The sequence below is a fragment of the Seriola lalandi genome, unplaced genomic scaffold (assembly GCF_002814215.2).
Source record: "Seriola lalandi dorsalis isolate HSWRI2012SDOR001 ecotype SW California unplaced genomic scaffold, Sedor1 jcf7180002054544, whole genome shotgun sequence".
Lineage (NCBI taxonomy): Eukaryota > Metazoa > Chordata > Actinopteri > Carangiformes > Carangidae > Seriola > Seriola lalandi.
The window spans coordinates 2,535,165-2,542,702 of NW_019525097.1; positions in this window are offsets into that span (position 1 = coordinate 2,535,165).

Here is a 7,538-nt window from a genome sequence, read left to right on the forward strand (position 1 = left end):
AGAGACACGCGTTTGCTTTGGTTCCAGTCTGTGAAGAGCCTGAATGCCATCTAGTGGCTGCAGCAGGAGGCCGTGCTGAAACAGTGCATCCAGCAGCAGGATCAGAGGTCACAGACGGAGCCACTTCAATGTCAACAGCACCCCCTGCAGGGCGAGAGCGCTCAGTCCTCTCATCACACACTGAGCATCGGTTACAGTGGTTGTACTGTCAGTCTGACAGAGAGATGGAACAGGTCGGTTAAATATTGTGCAGCTGCAGCTCGGGTAAGAGTTGAACTTCTCAGAGAGGTGCGAGAGGAATATGTGAAATGTGAAGAGTCAAATGTTTTGCAATAACTTCTTTTAAAAAAATTTTTAAAAAGCAGATATTGCATCTGTTGAGCTGCAATCCGACACACTCACGACACCCATTTATTTCTGCAGGTCGCATAGAGCGACTTGTAGATGATGTTTACACTTCAGCTTCCACCTCAGTTTGCAGCTGATATAATCAGCTGTTTCTTAGCAAACACTGACACGGAAGAAGACATGAAAAAATGCAACAAAGATACCACAATGATTATTAACCTCAGCTGTATATTTCTTTTCGATTGCTTCTATCTTTGTTTCCTGAAAGTTTGAGCTTGTGTTGATCAAATTTCTGCTCGTTTGTCCTTCTTCCTTCTTCTTTGTAGCTGTTTATCCATGGTGGCCATCGCAGCTCAGATTTATTCCAAACTAAGTGGAAACTAACAGTAAAATGTGTAACTTCCTGGATTTATTAAGGTAAACAGCCTTAATATTTGCATTTAGCTGGATATCAAAGACAAACATACTGTGGAATACGACTAAACTGTGAAAACATACACAGTATATAATATTATGAACTCTAATGACATAGATATACAGAGAGAAACTAAGTAGAATTCATGTAAAGTCCCATATTTCAGTCGGGTTCGCTGGTGTTTCTTTTTCTATCAGTGACTTCAACATACACACTCACAGAGTAAGGGAACATGATATAAGTGTTGAGTGTACTGTATATGTGCACTATCCCTCCTGTGGAGGAGCAGGGGACGCTGGAGACTGACATGACATGTACACACACACACACACACACACACACACACACACACACTCACATGTTCATACAAGCATGTGTGTGTGCATGCACCTTACTAAACTGTGCGAATGTGCATTCTCTCAAGGTGTGCTTGTCTGCCAGTGTGTGTGTGTGTGTGTGTGTGTGTGTGTGTGTGTGAGGAGCTGTGGATCTCCTAATTTAGCCTCTAGAGAGCTGAGACGTCGGGGTGTCAATCTCACTGCGCCGCTTTTTTCCCCACTTAACTTTTTAACTGAGTTTCCTCCTCTTTGCAATCCTCTGTATTTATAGCTGCCAAGCCTGGAGCAGCCACGTATGTCTCTGTGTGTGTGTGTGTGTGTGTGTGTGTGTGTGTGTGTGTGTGTGTGTGTATGTGTGTATAGCTGCACAGCTGTTGATATTGTGGGGTTAGGGGTTTGGTATTTCAGTCAATTTCCACCGAGACGAAAGATGAAGCGCAACGTGAGAGAGACAGAGGAAGTGTGGAAATCGCTGGAGGAAAAAGAGAGAGCAGAGGAAGAAAGAGAAGGAGGTGAAAGGGATGAGGAGGGAGGGATGGCGGTGGAGGGGTTGGAAGGGGGTAGAGGGATGGATGGAGGGATGAGGCAGACTTCTGGCCGGGCGAGCTGCTCTGAGACTAATTAAGGTGAGGGCAGTGGCAGAGACGAGGTAATGATGAAGAAAAGGATTTACTCCCTCCATCCCTCCGTCTAAGACACACAGCACCACCACCTCTCCATCCGTCACTCAGCCCCTCACCTCTCTTCTCTTCACCCCCCTCTACTCCTCCCTCATCCCCTTGTCCATCTCCTCCTCTTGTCTTCCAGGGCTACTCCAGTATTTCCTGTCCAAACACACATTTTGTCTCCACAGCAGTAATTTGTCTGTAAAAAACGAATCTGATCACTGAGAAAACAATCTGGATTAAGTTGGTTGCAGTTTACGCCACATTATCACATGACAGGTGCCCTGGTGCTTTACTGGTTAAAGGATCCATGCATGTTCTGTGAAAGCAGCGTCCAGTCATTTAAAGGCAAAAGGCTAAAAAAATTTTAACAGATTGCAAGGACAAACTTTTACGGAGAGGTCAAAGTCGCTGTCATCCTGCAGCTTTGTTTCCCTCTAATACACTGAACAGTATCATCACTGTCTGCTGAGAACCTCGGACATTTATTCTAGAAACTAAGAGAAACCGGTTTGTTTTTAGCTTGAAGGCAGTTTTGTAGCAATAAGACTTTTGTTCTGGTTTCCTAATCCCTAATATAATAAGGTTGGTGTGTGTTTCTCAATGTAAAGATTCTATATTCTCAGCAGAAATGTGTGAACACTGTCTGTAGCTGACTGCAGGTCTTGTGAAGCGGTTAGAAAATGTCTTTTATATTAGTTGTTATCTGCCATTTGGCTGGTGGGGAATGAGCGATACAGCACGTATATAACGTATATAACATGCAGTTTAGTGGGAATATAATAACGTTGGTGTGTGTGTGTTACATTGAACAAACGTACTGTTCAGCACCTTTAGACGTGTGAAAACATGTGGATCATTTAAAAAATAAGGCAATCAGCTTCTCTGACACTTAATAGAATTTTTTTTCCTGTCTGTGATTCATTTTGATTGAGAAATGCCATAATTTAATGTTAAACAGTCACACGGTCACTTTTCTACACTCTGACTGCTTTCCTTTTGTCTAATTTATCACAGATTAAATCACATCAGAAAATGGATGGATTCTGAGGACTCACTCATTAGAGTCCAATACAAGAGAAATTAGAACAAATACAATAAAAATAAGAGCAGAACATGTAACATATAAAAGAAGCAACATATGAGACAAAAAAACACTTAAGTACAGAATACATTACAGAACAGTGAGTAAAATGTGAAGTGTAAAACATTGTAATTTCTTTTTTAATATGCAGTTTGCAGTTTGAATAAAAATTTCTAAAAAGCATTTATTCCTTTATTTAATAAAGATTTAATGAAACTTGGTACTCTTTAAGTACCTGTTAGTTAGCTGTTACTTAACTATTTTGTAAAATATTTTATTTACTTTTTTTTCTAATTATTACAAACTTACATTTGATTATTTGATAAGTATCTCTGTTTTGTATTTTTTCCAGTATGGGTAAATATTATTGCAACATGGATGTCTCTCTTTAAAAGATAAATGAAATGCAGTGATCATTATTTATCCATCTCAACTCTTTTCTTGTCCACTCCTCCTCCCATCGTGCATCCCTCCCTCTCCACTCCTTACACTATCTGAATGCTCCCCCCCCCCCCCCACTTTCTCTCGCTCTCTGTTGTGTGTCTGCTCACTCGCTCCAGCTGTGACTCTTCCATAGCTCCTCTCCTCCCTCCATCTCTCCCCCCTTTCTCTCTCTCTCTCTCTCTCTTGCTCCTTAGGTATCTTTCTGTGGGCAAACAGGAAGCCACGGCGGCTTGTCATGAGGCCTCCTGTTCCAGCCCCGCCAACTGTGCTCCTGTCAACTGACGGCAATACACCCCTTTTGCAAACATTCACTTCCACCCACACGTATCCTACATCTGCTTCTTGCACTGTTTCGGCGTCTTCTTGCTACAGATTTGCATACAGTTTGCAGAAACACTCATATCCTCTCCTGTTGTCTTTGCCTGTCACTCGCTGGCTGGAGCTGGAACTGTGAGGCAAAGTGTCTCCTCGCTGCAGTTTGAACAAACACAAGGAAAAACGCTTCAGTGTTTTTCTCCTCACCTCACTTTGTAAGTCCATGTGTGTGTGACCTGCACTAAACTGTAGGTCTCAGAGAGAAATCAAGTGTCAACTGAACAGTGTCGAAACACAAAGGTGAGTAGGTACGGGGAGGTGTAACGCTAATAAGATAGCAGTTACTTACATTTAAAAGGGGCAATTCACCAATTTAAACTTAAAGGTCCATTTATTTGCCATTTGTGGCACCACTCTCTGTAGGGAGCTTTCTAACGTTTAGAAAAAAATCATTTGAAATTAGAAAAATGAGACCATTTAACAGGCAGGGAAAGTCTAGTGAAAGATGCTAATGAGTTGTGTCGTAGGAACTGCAGGATGTATCCTTATTGAAGCTTGACTTATACTGATGAGTCAGAATATGTCAGCTCCTCCTGCATTAACTGTCCTCGCAACGTGCACAACTTTTATGGAAGTGCAATAATAAATCACAGAGGCACACACCTCTGAGTCTGGACTGAGGAAGACAACGATGATGAAGGAATCAGAATCAAACTTTCATATTCTTTTTTCTTTTTTTTTTGGTGAGACATCACTCGTCAGTGTTTCTGGTCATTGTAAATCAAGTTGTTGACACTGACTGATGGATTTCTGCTTAAAGTTGACTCAGGGCAGGTGAATCATTCAGGTTGAAAATTTCATTTGGAGCAAGTGTATTTTCACCTCGGTTTGCAGCGCCTAGAGCAAAGCTGCACCTGCCTCCCTGAGTTTACCTACTTCCTCAGACGTTGCTTGCGTTTATTTATTCAGTGTCTTCATTCATTTTTTTCTGATGCTGATAGCAGCAGTGGTCAGCTGGTAGTTTGTACAGAAAGAAACTGGCGCGCAGAAGGTCAAGGATCCAAAAAAATACTTTTAAATTTGTGTAATCTTTTTTGACATTTGTTTATTGCTATGATTTTGTGTTTGCTTCCTGTTTTTTTTTTTTTTTTTTTTTTTACTTAAATTCCATATTTCTCTCCTGTTTTTTACAGGCTCTTTAAACATCATTTAAACAGCCTTCAAATATAATCATTAAAAAAACATCCCAGGCAAACGGCAATGCTGGTAGCTGGTACATGTGTCATGTTAGCACTCAGTGTAGCAGCACAAGGACAGAAGAACAAGCTCACAGGGAGGGAGAGCAAAAGATGAAAAGGAGCCGTGTGGTAATTTTAACTGCACAATTAATGTTTCAAATATGTTGTTACTTCACCACTTTAACACAACGTGAGCAGTTCAGACAGTCAGCTCATACACGGGATTTATCATGTGAACAAGGAGCATGTGCAAAGTTGATGTTTGGACCTTGTCTCCCCCCCCCACTCACAGAGATTGGGGTGCAACAATAACAAACTTTACCCCCAGAACAATTCATGGCTTGAGAAGACAAACTCTTACTGAGAGTAAAAGTAGATACATATAGATATAGATATAGATATAGATATATAGATATATAGATATATAGAAATAGATATAGAACACAGTTTGAGGAGAGACGACGCTTGAATATGTCATTTATCTGAAAACTCAAGAGCAAATTCAAACAGTGGTTTGTTTAAAGACTTCCTGAACAATGTCAGATTTTAATGAGGCTGCAAAGTGCACATAGAGCATGAAGAGCGCTGTTAAAAAGCAATCCTCCTCTTTGTTTTTCTGCATTCGCGCCCCTTTTTGTAGCTTGCTTTTAATCAGATCTTTTGGGCCGAGAGAGAAAAAAAAAGTTACATTAAACATTAAAGTTAGTCGTCTTAATTGTGCAAACATGTAATCCACTTTTAAGATAGTTTAGTTAGTCATCAGACAGAGTTGAGGCTAATTCTGCTGAATATTATGAAAATCTCCTCAAATCTCATGTGATTATTTTTTTTTTTTTGCGAGGATCTAATACCATATGCTCAGCACATCTTGATAAGATGATGGGAAGAGTGATGTTTCCCGCCTCCGAACACCAGAGCACAGTGTGAAACCAATGGATGACTTTTAATTTCTGGGCTTTCAGTGGAAATATAAACTCCCCTTGCTTTACTACACCTGACAGTTCACTGGCAGTGCTTATTTTTCTTCACTGATTTTCCTAAGAAAGTCAGTGAAATAATTAGATAGAAAAAAGCAGCCTCTACAAAGCGCAGCCTCTGTACTTTCACGTATAATGACGGGAGGAGGTAGCATGGAGATAGCATGTTTGATCACGGCGCACATCACACAAAGAAGAAACGCACCTTAGAGCAACTTTGGCACCAGTTTTTCTCACACACACTAAAGCGCTACAATAAAACAAAATCAGTGGGAAAATGTGCAAGAATGCAGAAAATAACACAGTGTACTTTGAGCTAAAAGAATAGAGTACACAAATAATACTGGGAGACATAGCACCAGTCAATTTCCAGTACTTATGTGATTTAAAAAAATAAAAAATAAAAACATGAAGGTCTCCTTTGTAAGTTGTTGGCTCTGGTGGTTCATTCAACATTTTAGTGCTATAATGAGTGAAAATAGATTCTAGTATTAAGAAAGCGTTTTTAAAAAATGCAGTAATAAGGTGTTGTGTATTGATGACACATAGACAAATAAATATAATATTATCAAACTATAACTCAACATTACTGGGATGCAGTAACTTCGATTGAAGCATACATCAGGTGAACATATGACGAGCTAGATATTGTCACGTTCAAGGGTTAAAAAAGAATCGCTTCTTAATTTCAGTGGGCTACAGTAACCCTGCGTGGCTCCACAATCTCATCCTGCGCAACTACACATTGTTCAAATCCACACAACTTTATTTTAAATTCTTACTTTATTTAGATCCCAAAGTTTCCAAAGACGCCAAAAATATCAGGCTGAATTTTTTGGAGAATTGTGTGTAAAATGATGCATAAAATACCTGGTTTATTTTTCACGTGGTGGAACTTTGTAGCCATAGAAACGTGGTGTCTTCACTTAGTGTAAACATCAGTGAAGAACTGGAAGAAAAATGAGACAGAATATGTATGATACTGTCAGACAGGTGATTTATATTCAATATTAAAGTTTTTATCAGGTGATGTTCTGCTAACCTTTTGTCTTGTAGACCTTTCTTTTGTTGTTGTTTTCATGTGTGTAGAAGGACAGTTTTTGATGAACTGAACAGGTTACATTTTCCCTGCTAATCCAATCCACAGATATTTTATGACGTATTAACAGGTGCAGGTTTACAGAGGGCAGCTTGTAATAGCTTTAAACGCAGTTCAAGGTAAATTGACTGAATAAGTATGAATGTGGCTGCCTGGCCGGTTTCATGGTGCTATAGATTTTAGTCATGTTCAATACATGAACTAATGAATCTTAAACACCTGAAGCTGGACCCAGTAAATCAGATGCGATGTACAATATGTAATAACGCTGTGGTTGCTGAGCTTTTAGCCTCATAAACTGTCACTTTCATGAACCTACTTTTGAACTGAACTGAACAAAACCAGTACAAAACTATTTAAGACGCAACTGAAGACAGTCAGACTATTGCCTTAATGTCACTGATACAATCACTCAGCAGCTATACATTATGGAAATGAACTCAACAGGATGATACGAATCAGAGAGGTGAGTCTTAATTTCCACTTATAATGACGCAGCCTGAACTTCATTATGGTCACTGTTCATTGTAACACCTTTGTGAACTGGACTCACCTTGGACGACGAGGCAGGACATTGTATACATGTGTCACTGTGTGTTCGGGTACGGTAGTTTT